Source organism: Mus caroli, unplaced genomic scaffold (assembly GCF_978045245.1).
Source record: "Mus caroli unplaced genomic scaffold, Mus_caroli_1 scaffold_19, whole genome shotgun sequence".
NCBI classification, from domain to species: domain Eukaryota; kingdom Metazoa; phylum Chordata; class Mammalia; order Rodentia; family Muridae; genus Mus; species Mus caroli.
In genome coordinates this window covers 10,868,305-10,882,440 of record NW_028227274.1, presented here as the reverse complement: position 1 = coordinate 10,882,440, position 14,136 = coordinate 10,868,305, and the positions used below count along the sequence as shown (strand labels likewise).

The following is a 14,136-nucleotide window of genomic DNA, read 5'->3' as shown; positions in this document are numbered from 1 at the left end:
GTATGCACACGTTCACACAGGTACATGCAGACACCTGCCTACATCACCAACATGCAAATTTTATTTCTTAAAATACCCCATTAAAAAGGAAAGATAAATTCAATCTGTTGTCTCTTTTAATATCTACTTAGGGCCATAACTCTTTCCTATTGCATTTTGCTTTAGCAACTATTTATAGTATCCCGTTTTTCCTCTCTTATCATTTTTTTCTCATTATGCACATGCAGAAATAAGTGGAGAATTGGGAAACTGCTCTGTAAATTAAAATATGCCAGGCTTTTGCTGAACCAATACAAACAGTGTAGGTTGATAAACACCTAGTAAGCATTCACAAATCACTTCTATTGCAAGCTATACAATCTAAGAATCAACATCTTAATTAGCAGCTAATGACACCTGGAAGGGAGGGTTAATGTTAAGTGCACAAAAGCATTATGGTAAAAAAAATTAGATTCCCCCTACTTTCTTTTTATAAAAATGATAAAGAAGGAAAGAAAGGCTATTCGGCGTTTCTGTTGGTGGTTTTAACTGTATGTGCATCGGCCACTCGAAGCTTCTTAATTACATAAGGCCTGAGTTGATATGGTTCTTTTCATCTCAGAAGTTTAAAACATGTTGCCTCTATCTCATCTATCCTCAAAATACCCCTCTGGGGTAAGTATCTACAAACAAAATGAAGTGCAGAGCAGGGGCGATCATTCACATAACTCAAACCCAAGCCCTGTCTACAAGGAATAAGTGGAGGCTCTGGGAGGCCTGGATCTCCATGTCTGTTCCCCTAGGTCAAGCTTCTGGGGAAGGGAGCCATTTTTGAGCGAAAGTAAACAAGAACATGGAAATTGGGCCTCTGGCTTGCAAGGGCTGAACTGAGCCCCACCCACAGCCCCATCTGTCCCCAGCTCTAGCCACCTGGTCTTCCTTAGCATGAAGATATATTCCAGTCTTCCTTTGCTTTCCTCACCTGAAATCTGCCGCATCTTTCCCTCCTACCTGCCCTCCCTATCCCTCAAAGTTTGTTTTTCTACTCCCATGTCCTCCAGTTCCTGGAAACACTAGATGATGAGGGTCACAAAATGCCATCTTGCTGTTAGCTAAAACATTAGGTTGGCTGGCTGACAATAGTTTCAGGTAAGTTTTGTACTGAGCAGTTTCAGTGACAGAGGTGTGTAAGCTTCAGCCTGCTTTCCTTTCATCAGAATGCCTTACCTCAGGCTTGAATGTGTCTTGAAGGGACTCAGTCTCTGCCTACCCAGATAGCGCTCCTTTCTTACACCTGTCATTTTGCAGCACCCTCCCCTGGGCACGCCAATCTCAAATGTGGGCACCCCACTTCCACTCATACCCCGCAGGCTCTCAGCAGCTAATGGTATGTTCCTGCTATATCACGTGTGGTGCAGAGACAGGATAGCATTTCCTAACTGTGATCCATTCTCTGGGCCATTAGTGACCCTTGCTAGATGCACAGAAGGGCTTGCATCCAAGTAGAGGATGACAGATCTAGCCTTCCCACCCGGAAACATGCTTCCCCTCTGTGGCCAACCCTTCCCATGTCCCCCAGGCTGGCAAGCAGGGGGATGTTTTTCTCCTTGCTCCACACTGAGCCCCACCTCTTGAGTCTTCATTTCCTGTCCCAAGATACAGCTCTTCCCAGAACAAATCCCAGTGGAAGGGTCATTTCTTTCAGGGGAAATTCCAACTATACCCACAAGGGTGTAATTGGCCCTGTGCCTTGCCCCCCAAAGAAAAGACCCAACCTTTGTTCATGCACACATTTTCCAAGCCCTCAGCTCACTTCCCTTTCGACTTCTTGCCAAAATGCAGGTGACTCTGAGGTCTGCATGTCCTCAGGCTTCCCTCCTCAGCACAACAGCTCCAAACACATTTAACAAAGAAAAGCACAAGACCCCAGAGAAGACACAAGGCACAGAAAAAAGCCAGACTACATTTATAACAGAAGAGAACACTTCTTTCTACAAAGACTGCCACCATTTCAATCATGCCTCTTTCTACAGCCTTCAGAGTATGGGGCACCCAGGAGATGCCAAGTTAACACTGAATGTTGGTGAATTGACTTAGTTCACCCAAGGATAGTAGATGTAGGTAGGCATGAAAGGAGAGAGAAGACTTGTTCGCTAGTCTAAGGCAAGCCATAGATTCTGTCATAGTTTAGATGAGTCAGAGATCCTCCAGCCCTTATTCACATGCTCTTGAGGCAAATATGGACCCTCCCCGCCCCATTCTTCTTTGTCTCTTTCATTTCCAGCTGCCATAATATGAGCAGCATGCTCTGTCACCTGCTCTGTCACCTCATCATGATGCTCACCTCCCTCACCACAGGCTGGAAAACAGAGTGCCAGTGAAGTTCAGACAGGGATCTCTGAACTCCTCCCCTTCCATGTGTGTGTGTGTGTGTGTGTATGTGTCTGTGTGTGTGTCTGTGTGTGTGTGTCTGTGTGTGTGTCTGTGTGTGTCTGTGTCTGTGTGTGTGTCTGTGTGTGTCTATGTCTGTGTGTGTGTCTGTGTGTGTGTCTGTGTGTGTGTCTATGTCTGTGTGTGTGTCTGTGTGTGTGTGTCTGTGTGTGTGTGTCTGTGTGTGTGTGTCTGTGTGTGTGTGTCTGTCTGTGTGTGTCTATGTCTGTGTCTGTGTGTGTGTGTCTGTGTGTGTGTCTATGTCTGTGTGTGTGTATGTGTGTCTGTGTGTGTGTGTCTGTCTGTGTGTGTCTATGTCTGTGTGTATGTGTCTGTCTGTGTGTGTCTATGTGTGTGTGTGTTTTATTTTGTGTATATGAGCATTTTGCGTGTGTATATGATGTACACCACATATGTCTTGGTATCCATGGAGGTCAGAAGAGGGCACTGATCTGAAGAGTTACTGATGGTTGTGAGTCCCCATGTGGATTCTGGGATTTGAACCTAGATCCTCTCTAAGAGCAACAAGTTCTCTTAACCATGGAGTTATCTCTCAAGGACCTCCTCCCCAGCCCCTGAAAGAAAAACTATTTATAAGGTGATTGCTTCAAGTATTTTGTTACAGTAGCAAATCTGGCTAACACAGTACAAGCGTGTTCCTTAGTTTTTGTCAATTTGAGACAAGCTAGATTTATCACAGAGAAGGAACCTCAAATGAGAAAATACTTCTATCAGAGTGGCCTATAGGCTCTAGGGCATTTTCCTGGCTAATAATTGAGGGGCTCAGCTTACTGTAGGTGGTATCTAGGTGATATAAAAAATAAGCTAAGAAAGTTACTAAGCTAGTAAGCAGTATCCCTCCATAGCCTCTGCTTCAGTTCCTGCCTCTAGGTTCCTGCCTGAGTTTCCATCTCAACTTTCTTCAGCAATGGACTGTGACCTTGAAGTTGTAAGATGAAATAAAATCTATTCCTGATCACTTTGCTTTTGATTGCCATTTATCATGGCCACAGAGACCTAACTAACCAACAGACCCAGATATGGATAGGCTAAGTTTGGCAAACTGATGTTATATAACAAAAGCATGTTTATTTCATATACTATTTTCTTTCTACTAATTCAAATTAGTTTCATATTATTTTATACTCTTCATTCTGCTAATTTCTATGACCCCTAACTTGTCCCCATAGAAGAAAGTCTTTTTCAATGAATTATCCAATTCTACAGGATACCAATAGGAATGACTTTGGCAAAGAAGAGTCTCTTTCCTGGAGACCTAGCCCAACTTGGCTTAGTCATCAACATGTGCATCTTAATGACTTATTTTTATGTCTGTCTCCTCATCAAACTGTCTGCTATCTTGTATCTCTCTGTATGTACTTGTATGTGCTGAGAATGTGGGCTAGCTCTATTTAATTTATCTATGTCTCAGGAGCTAAGAAGTGATTTTTGGTGCTCAAATACTCCAAAAATTGCTTCTTGAATGTGTGATGAGTGTTAATATGCTTGCTGTCAAGGTCAATGACACAAGAATTTTTTTTCCTTTAAAGTATACTCACATGTTCGTATTTCACTTGTATTCATAGGCATCATCCATATTTTCCTGCAGGAACCCTGGGATGATATTTTTAGTGGAAATCAGAGATCTATCTAGCCCTGTATGTAGGCTTACAGGTTATTCTGAGTGCTTTTGCCACTCGAAGCATCTTAATTATGTCAGCTGTGCCATGCTACTATCCAAAGCACCTTACCTCTGTCTCATCTTTCTCAAGATACCTCCCTGGCACCGTGTGCAGGTTCTAGGCATAGATGTATAAAGGAGAAGGAAAATAGAGAAAGATAATACAGGTAAGGAAAAGAAACACCAAGAGCACAGGGGTGAAAATGAATGGTCAGTGAAGCTGCCTGTGGCTGGCCAGGGTAGCAACAGCCTCTTGGTCACATCCATCGCACAGGGGCTGTCCTGTCTTAAAAGATAAATGGCCCCCAGCTGGGCTGCCACAAGTTAATGACCATCACAGCTGAATAATGGTTGGGTTTAATTAGGAGTGGACATTTCTAGGGCTTCTTGAATGGTTCATCAAGATCCACTTATTGGGAGGGATAGGTTGGCTTCAGATACTGGTCACCTGATTCCTTTCTCCTCCAGTGATGTCTGATCTAGATCTTCATGTCTTCAGAGACTCTTTCTTCCACAAAAAATAGTGTGAAAAAGGTCAGTGAATGAAAAGAGACGCCTTGGTGCATCAGCAAGGGCATGAAAACTGGATCGGGAATCTCTTTCACAGATACTCATGACATCAAAAGCTGGCACCGGGAGCACACTGTTGGAATCACCTGTCTGTCCCGACGTCACTGGTCTGAACTAATGTTAGTGAAAGGGTTGAACATAAACCTAAGGGCATGCAACAGCGCAGGCCCAATGCATAAACAAGAGATGCTGCACAGGGTAAGGTTCCCATCAAGGAGCTCACAGCTCAGGACCAAGAGCACATCCTTGGGGTGCATGGGCCACAGTAGTTTTCACTGACACAAGGATTGTGCAGTCTCTTTTTCTTTAAATCATTAGATGCATTTATTTATTTGGTGTGTGTTTATCCCTGTGTGCCACAGCAGGAACGTGGAGGTCAAAGGACAACTTGCAGGAGTCTGTCCTTTTCTTCCACCAGGCACCAGGTCCCCATGCTTAGCAGCTAGCGCCTTTACCCACTGAGCCATCTCACCAGCCCTTAGACAGGTGTTTACCCACTGAGCCATCTCACCAGCCCTTAGACAGGTGTTTACCCACTGAGCCATCTCACCAGCCCTTAGATAGGTGTTCTCATCTTTCTTTACTAATGAGAAACCTGATTGAAGTTTTGCAAAGGCAGAATTTGAAATCAGTCTGACCCCAAATTGTACTTTTTTTCTTCTACAATGCTTTATTTGTGGGGGATGGGAGAGCTGGAGTAGTTACTGGGACTGGAGCCATGGCTCAACAGTTAATAGCACTTGCTATTCTTGCAGAAGACCAGGGTTTGGCTCCCAGAACCTACATGGCAGATCCCAACCATATATAACTCCAGTTTCAGATCTCATGCCTTTCTCTCTGTGGGCCCCAATAGAGAAAGGGCTCACATACAAATGTGAAGGCAAAAACTCATATACATAAAAGTGAGTAACAATCTTAAAGATAGTTACGGCTTCTTCCCTCATTTCTTCCTCTTCTTTCCCCCGTCTTTTCTTCTCCCCTTCCTTTGCTTCTTTTTTTTTTTTTCTCCTTCATTTTAAACATTTGACCATTAGACACATTGCTGCCTTTTATGGAGAAAGTATCTGTCTCCTAGGGAAATCTCTCCATGACAGACAAGCAAATATAGTACAGTGGCTCTCCTCACAGGAGGGCCCGGCGGTCTAGCCATACAGATATTTTTATCTGTACTCTAAATAAACACAGTGCTGAATGGAAACAAGACAAGGGAAGAAGAAAATCCACTGCTCCAGGAAATAATGTAATCCCCAGGCAAAAAGCAACAAATCCAGGGGGCAGTCGGGGGCCAGTTTGTCCTGAGAAGCTGTGCATTTCTCAGAGTTTCTTGAGAAGAGAAAGAAAGTGTTACATCCCCTAATTCCTTTCTGCAGCTTTGACTGGACAGATTTTCCCACTTCCTGCCTGCAGAGGTTATGAGGTGTTTCCATGAAGAATGAGAGCTCTGTGATGTCTCTCTGGCAGGACAGGGCCACGGGAGGGAGCAGAGGGGCTCTGCGCTGGGCTCTTGTGGCATATGTCATTGTTAAAGAGCTCATGCATAAAAAGCTACTGTGTATATAAATTATTATCATTATGGCAGTAACAGAGAGTGTAGCATTACATTTACAGGATGTATGAAAGCCCCAGGAAACTGGAATTTGTCGTGAAAAGTAGCTTGCCAGAGTTTCTGAAGCTTGCAAGGGGCTTGGGGATGGTCTGATGGAGACTCCAGATAACTTTGGGGATTGTGGCAGGTGTGTGTATGTGTGTGCATGTAATTGTATGTGGTGTGTGTGCATGTGTTCATGTGCATATGTGTAATTGTGCCTGTATGTTCCTGTTTATGTGTGAGCATGCCTGTATGTGTGTGTGTGTGTGTGTGTGTGTCTGTGTTTCTCAGTTCAGTGGGGTATGAGGTCAGAGTCATGGTGCCAAAGTGAAGATAAAAGACATCCCTGGTTCTCCAGGGTGAGGAGGCAGGATACTGTGATTTGAGAAAGGGAGGACTAGATGGGGAATTAAGTCTTTAGCCAAAATGACAGCAAACTGCCTATTTAAAGAGAAGGTACAGCAAAATTAAAAAAGAAAACAGACTGACAACAGCAATAACAACATTTCCTGTGACTCTACCTCACAGAGATGGAGAGACATTTTTGTCTGAACTGGACCAAGTCACATTTTTGATATTTCTCCTTTTCCCCAAGATGGGAAGAACTAGAAACCAGGAATCACTCACATTCCTAGGGTGACATCAATCAAAACATGTGGCCAACAGGGAGAGAAAGTTGCATTTCATTATAAACAGAGTGGATGAACTTTGGTTCTAGCAAAGCCACCTGTCCCACTTTAATTATCTCCCCAAAGCAATCAAGTTGAAAGCTACCTTCAAGCAGATGGAGGAGGGAGCTTTGGCTTGGGAACACAGTCATGCACAGCATAACAATGTCTCTCTCAATGCAGGATCACATCCACCATGGTGGTCCCACATCATGAGGGAGCTGGAAACCCCTATTGCCCAGTGACATTGCCAATGCCATCATAGCATGACACACTACCTAGGTGTCGATGATGCTGGTGAAAACAACCCTATTGTGCTGCCACTCAGGTAAAAGGCCAGGACATGCAGGGATGAATGTACAGTGCATAACAGTACAATTCAATATAGCTAATGAGAATGAATGAGTATTTATTCTTACAGGCTATACTACAGTTTTATCATTGTTTTAAAGTGTAGTCCGCCTCCTTCTAAGACTTTAATGTCAAGCAGTATGTTGTGTTAAACAAAGAGCAACAAGCTCAGTTTGTCTCTTGATTGCAATTATCTTTTGTGCTTGATTTAATTTGATGTTGCTTGGTTCATCAGCCCCTAGACATGTGTGCGCACACAGAAAGAGAGGGAAGGAAGGCAGGAAGGGAGGGAGGGAGGGAGGGAGAAGTGGGAAGAAGAAGAAGAAGAAGAAGAAGAAGAAGAAGAAGAAGAAGAAGAAGAAGAAGAAGAAGAAGAAGAAGAAGAAGAAGAAGAAGAAGAAGAAGAAGAGGAGGAGGAGGAGGAGGAGGAGGAGGAGGAGGAGGAGGAGGAGGAGGAGGAGGAGGAGGAGGAGGAGGAGGAGGAGGAGAAAAAGAAAGCCATGATTTAGGTTTGCCTAAGTTCACTCTATAGTGCTTGTGCAATAGCATTGAGCAACACAGTATCCAGGACATATGTAGTGATGCATGGCTTCGTTGTCCCTGGGCTGTGCAGCATCACAGAGTGCCCAACCCTCTCCTAAGGGGCTCACTCTTTGTTGTGGAAGAGAGGCCTAGTTTCTTATTCTCACTTTCAGATTTGCTTCCTGAATTAGAATGAACATTACTTATCAGTGGCATTTATGGATCTGACCTGTGTGTGTGTGTGTGGTGTTTTACTGGGGATCAAACTTAGGACTTGCATATCTCCAGCCCTATCTCTGATCACTCTTACATCTTTTCTTGATGTATCTTATCTTTCTTATATTGTATCTTGTCTTAAATAGCTGTCTTTTTAGTCTCCTTCTTCGCCCTAATAAAACAATTTAACCTTACTTTAATTTTCAATTTATCATTTTATGATAGCTAATACTATCTAACTGACAATATCTAAAACTGTCTAGGATACAGGCTTCTGGACATGCCTGCAAGGTATTGTCTAGATTAGGTTAGAGGAGATGGTGAGCTCCACCTTAGCTGTGAGTAGCAGCATCCCATAGGCTGAGGTCCTGGGCTGAAGAGAAGGGAGAAAGGCTATGAGCATCACTTCTCTCTGCTTCCTGACTGTGGATGAGATGTTACCAGCCACCTCTGGTGTGCATCACCATGCTCCTTGCTATGAAATCTTGTACCCTTGAACTTCAAGCCCAAATAGTCCCTTCCTTCTTTTAGTTGCTGGGGACAGGTATGTAGTGGGTTGGCAAGAAAAGTAACTAATTCACATTTCTAGAACTATTCATCAACAAACCTGCAGTGGATGGTACAACTATACCCTTCACTAAAAAATGCCTGCCACCCAGGAATAGGAAGGTCTTTGTAAGTCTGCAAATTCAATCCCTAGTACCAATGCGCAAGAGGAGCCATGCTGACCCCAATATCATAAAGTGACCACATGACCACAGGGGTTCAAGCTCCGTTCTTCTGTGCTACCTGCTACTGACTTAGGAACATAAAACATTCATCTGGCTGCAGATACCTCTACTGAGGTTGGATGTGGTAACTTCTAAGTCTCTCTGTAGCTACAGTATTCTCTAGGTTGCATAGCTTCACACACACCTCTAATATGTGCCATTCCAGTCTTACCACTGACTTAATGTGATTGATTCAGGCATTTCAACTCAGTAATTAAAACAAAACAAAACAGTAAGACAAGCCAAATACAGACATTTTGAGTGGTTTTGTTTGGGAGGCTTCAGTGATGACTGAGATTTCTCTTTCACAGGCTCTTCCTCGGTGCTGGCCTACTGTTTGCCAGACATAAGTGCCTTGTTTAGATTCTCTGAGTGGCCTTGCAAATAACCACAGATGCTAGAAGCCTTCTATTTGTTTCAAGAGCAGAAAACTAAGTTAAAAGCTACCTTGGCACCACTAGAAAGTAGACTCCCTGGGAACACGGTGGCAAAGGGATCTCATGGGAGGTAGCCACTTGGATTGGCAGGCCTGAGCTGTCTCTGTTAGGAAGCAAGATGGGTTCAGTCTATGAGGAGATTGTGATGCTTGCTATGGCTTACCAGGGAAAAGCAGGTGCTATACATGTCCAGAGCTTGTATCATTTCTTCCCCTGGGACAATAAGAAATTTAGATGATGGGAGCTACGGTTATTGATTATTCAGTAAAGTGTTTGCCTTGTCAGCACTTGAATTCAATCCCCAGCACCAATATGGGGGAAGAACCATGTGGCCCTAACTGGACCATGTTTGTTATCCCCATCCCCACCGGGATGTCCTTGTCTGGACCACCTAGCCTACTTGGCAAGTTCCAGGACAGTTAGAGACTCTGTTTCACAAACAGCAGAAGGCTATGGTCTTGGGAGATGGCTCACTGGGTAAAGTGCTTGTTATAAGCGTGGGACTAGAATTTGGATCCCTAGCACCCATGTAAAGGTGGTACGACTGTAAGCCTAGTAGTTGGGAGGCAGAGATAGGAAAGTTACTAGGCAAGCAGTAACAGACTAGCCAGAATAACAGCATGTAGGGCACCCGTCAGGCTGAAGCTCAAACAAAATCCCAGGGTGGAGTCAGAGAAGTGGACAGGAAGCCCCAAACCTGGCCAAGAAGCTGGTGATTGATGACTTTTGTGAGAGGGAAAATAAGTTTTCTTTAAAGGTGTAACCTCTGGTAGGTTGACCATACTCTAGGGAGCAGCCACCATTAACAGTCTCAAAACTGAACTCAACGGGTTTGAACAGAAAAAGAGCGATGCAAACCATGTTTGTGTAAGGACCGAAACATAGAAGGTCTATTGAAAGATACCTGGAAGGAAAATCTCTTCCTACGAGAGGCAGCAAGAACATGTTTCAGAGACACAATGTTACCATAGTGATAGAGTTACCTTACCTGTTAGGAGAGCCGATGGTGATACGGTGGTTGGTACTAGGCCTGTCTATTTGAGGCTTACTGATCCATGAATGCATTCAAGGGTAGAGTTGTATGGAGACGTCAAATGACATTCAAGTGAAGTGGGAAGGGGGCCAAGTGAGGGTTCCTTTAGTCTCTAACTGTCCCCTGACTATTTAGATGCTGGGGAGGCCACATTTCAGATTGTGCCCAAGCCCCTCAGATCAGCAGTTCTGCTTTTCTGTGTTCTCTTGCCTGGACAGTGTAACCTGATCTGCTACTCCATTGTCAATAAGAAACTCTGTCTCAACAAACCCAAAAGAACTCAGATTGAATAGCTCCTGATGAAAATATCTTAGACTGTTTTCTGCCCTTCATATATACCTATGCATGCAAACACACATGTACAGGTACACACATACACATATGCATACATACATACACACACACAAAGAATAGCTTCTGTTGTTAGTTCATATCACAGCTTGTCCATGTTGACATCTACTCCAGCCAATGGTGATCTTTTGTCCATCACATGAGGTGTGTAACTGGGTTACAACCCTACCAAAAGGGGGGAACACCTCACCAATGATGTACTCACCAAATTGAGTCTAGCTGCTTTCCTTCTGAGAAGATACTCTGAGTTTTAAAAATCTTCTCAAGGAACAGGATGCCACCTGATCTTTAGTTTGGGCAAAGGCCTGTTAGGTAACGTCGAGGCAGTTATTGGCTGAGTTAAAATCCCAGTCTAAGTGTGATTGCAAGTCTGGTTTCACTTAGGAAGTGATCACAAGGTGATTGCTCTGTGCAAGGCACCCACTAACCTTCAGAGAACAAGGAATCAAAGACATGGTACCCAGGCAGTTAGGCTTTTAAACAGTGTGTGCCTATGTATTTTGTTAGTGGTATTACCTGGCTTCTGGGTTGGTCTCTGAGCTCTGGGCTCTGGGCTGGGCTCTGGACTCTGGGCTCTGGGTCCTGTGCCCTGTGCCCTGTGCCCTGTGCCCTGTGCTGGGCTCTGGGTTCTGTACTGGGCTCTGGGCTCTTTGCTAGAACCTTCACTAGGCTCTGTGCTGGGCTATGGGCTCGGCTAGGCTCTGCACTGGACTCTAAGCTCTGTGATGAGCTCTGGGTTCTGGGCTCTGGGTTCTGGGCTCTGGGTTCTGGGTTCTGGACTCTGGGCTGAGCTCTGTTTTAAGTTCTGTACTGGACTCTTCTTCTGGACTATGGTCTCCGCTGAGCTCTTTGCTCTGTGTTGGACACTGTCCTCTGTGTTGAACCCAACACAGGGTAGTATAATGGACTCTGGGTTGGGCATTGCAGAAAGCCATGAATGTGAGCTAGTCTTGACCTGAGAATAATTACAGATGGATATTTCACTCCAACTAACCACTGCTCTGATTTCAGCGAGTGTTGGGCTCAGGGTGGTCGGACACAGAGGATTGCTGCATGCTATCCACCGGCCCCGGGTGGGTGTTTGGCTGTGAAAAGCTATGGACCCAGCCCACATGGGGGGCAGTGGTCAAGGGGCAGCCTGAGGTCTCTGGCCTCCACAGGTTTTCAGTCTCGGGCATCCTAGACTCAGATGGACACTGCGGAAGAGTTGAAAACAAAATGGGGGGCCTGTAAGCAGCTTGGTCAGCCCCAGGGCTGAAGGGAGAAGAGGGCAGGGAGAGAGGGGTCCCTGGGTGGTTCCCAAGTGGGCAAGAGTCTTTGGTCCTGTCTGTGGCTAGAGCATAGGAAGGCCTTCCTGCAGGAGGTTCTACGTGGCTCTTTAGGGGAAAGCCTATCCCATCGTTCAAGCATGGCTGGCCTTGATGAGCAGAGACAGTCTATGGTTTTAGAGCTTTATTGTAGAAAGGCAGGAAGAAAGAGAGAAGGTAGAAAGAGGGAGAGGGGCCAGCCATGGCCATGTGGAGGGAGGGGAGAAGGGAGAGAGAGAGAAGGAGGGCTAAAGATGAGAGTAAGAAAGGTGAGAGCTTAAAGAGAGAGAGGAGGGGCCAAGCAGCCCCTTTTATAGTGGGCTGGGCTTTCTTGTAGTTGCAGGATAGCTGTGGGGAGGGGCATACCTGGCTATAGTCAGGTAACTGTGGGGGTGGAGTCTAGACAGAATGCCAGAAGCTTGGGGCTTTATCTGTCTGACTGATAGTCAACACACCTATCCTGCTGGGGCTGTGGGGGGTGGTAACTTCGACAGGAGCCAGGGGCCCAGGAGACATGATCGAAACACGTTCTGTTCCATGTAGGTGGAGATCACCACCCATCGGGTCCCCGGGGCTCCAGACCTTTGCTCGACTGCAGACCAGGCTGTCTGTGCGCAGCCCACTGCCCCATAAGGGAGATAAAGCTTAAGAGGTCTAATACCAGAGCACATGAAGGTGCAAGGGACAGAGCAGATTTCAGACCAACAGGGAGGTTTCCCTGGGGGAGAGAGCCCACCTGAACTTGAAGGTTATGAAGCAGGCCTCGCTGACCAGAAGACTGTCTGGTTACCAAGGCATCTCCATTACCAGAAGAATCTTCTCTCTTTCCTGCTGGCCAGCTCTCAAACCAGCCATCCCTTCCTTTTCCTGTTTGATTTCTCCTTGCTCAGGCAGAAACTTACAAAGTGTCATCTAGAGGTCATTTCTGCTGGCCCATCCACTTTTCTCAGGTGCCTGCAAGAAGAGGTTTCAGCCTTGTTAGGTGATTTTGTGAGTGTCTCTTACCCTCTACCTCTCATTCTCCCTGGTGTCTCTTCTCTGGTAGAAATGAAGTCTCGGTGTTGAAAAGGAGAGCGTCTAATTTTCAAGGAAAGGCTTTAAGAAGGATTGAGCCTCACATTTGCTGAGGGGATTTGTCTGCAGTAGCACTTCAGAAAGCCAGTGCATCTGAGTTATACTGAGAATTTCATTCAATCTGGGTTTTATTCCGTTGTTAACGCCAAGACAATAATCTCATTGTTCTGCTGTATCTAATGACCAGAATTTTATTTCTGTAGTTACTGCTTTTGGACATTTCTTGGCTGTGTGATCCTGTTATCTGAGGGTTTTATTGCAGCTAAAGAACATTTGTATTGCTCTATCTGGACAACAGCCTCCCTGCTAGAATCTTCTTTTTCTCTGTGTGCAGAGTTTATTGTTTTTGAACTTCATGTTTCTGCCCTGACCTAAATTGTTTCTAGAAGCACAAGGAACAAGGACAAAAATTCACTTTCCTTAACACACAGGAGTTTTATTTTCTTTTCTCTCCGACTTTCAGCTACATCCGAATGTCTTCAATCTGGTAGACTGGAAATATGCAGATCTTAGTTGGATCTTCCTGTAACAAACATATACTTGTCTCCTGGTTTATTTTTGGCTTTCTCGTGTCCTAGTAGGAAGGAGCCTATAAAGTGGTTATGTGGGATCTTTGCAGAAGAACAACTGTAGAAGCTCCCTTGGAGTCAATGCGATTCGAGTGGATGTGGTAGGAGGAACAGAGGTGGTGAACCAAATCTGTGATTGTATCCAAACACCGACTTAATGCTGCTTCTGTGTAGGGGCCAGACACCTTCTGGTAGCTCATTACATTTTATTTTGTTTCAGTTAATCAAACAACAGATTCTAGCTAGAGGGAATTTTAATATGCCTAAGGTTATAATTTAACCACTACCATATAAACAAAGGCCATTGTAAGAATACCCTGTCAAGAAGGCTGCCCTCTACACCCTACCCCTTGCAGAGAGAGGACAGTCCTAGAGAAAACACTCTGTGGATGATATGTTCTCTTACATTTTTTCCATCTTCAAAATCTTTTCAGCTGGCAAGGTGACTCAGTGGGAAAAGATGCTTGCTTCAAAGCCCAGCAGTCTGATTTTCATCACCAGGTTTTACACACTAGAAAGAGAGAACTGGTTCCCACAACTTGTGTTCCGGCTACTGCATGCAATCCAGGACATACATGTACTCTGCCATC

General features: G+C 44.9%; 1 long non-coding RNA gene across 3 annotated transcripts in view; it reads right to left on the bottom strand.

Annotated features, from left to right (window-relative positions):
• Positions 1 to 11,209, bottom strand: part of LOC147000224 (uncharacterized) — a 28,482-nt gene extending 17,273 nt beyond the window's left edge. For all 3 annotated transcript variants that reach the window (XR_015046070.1, XR_015046072.1, XR_015046071.1), the window contains exon 1: positions 11,113 to 11,209. This is a non-coding gene — a long non-coding RNA (uncharacterized LOC147000224). The remainder of the gene's footprint in view (positions 1 to 11,112) is intronic.
• Positions 11,210 to 14,136: the final 2,927 nt, after the last annotated feature.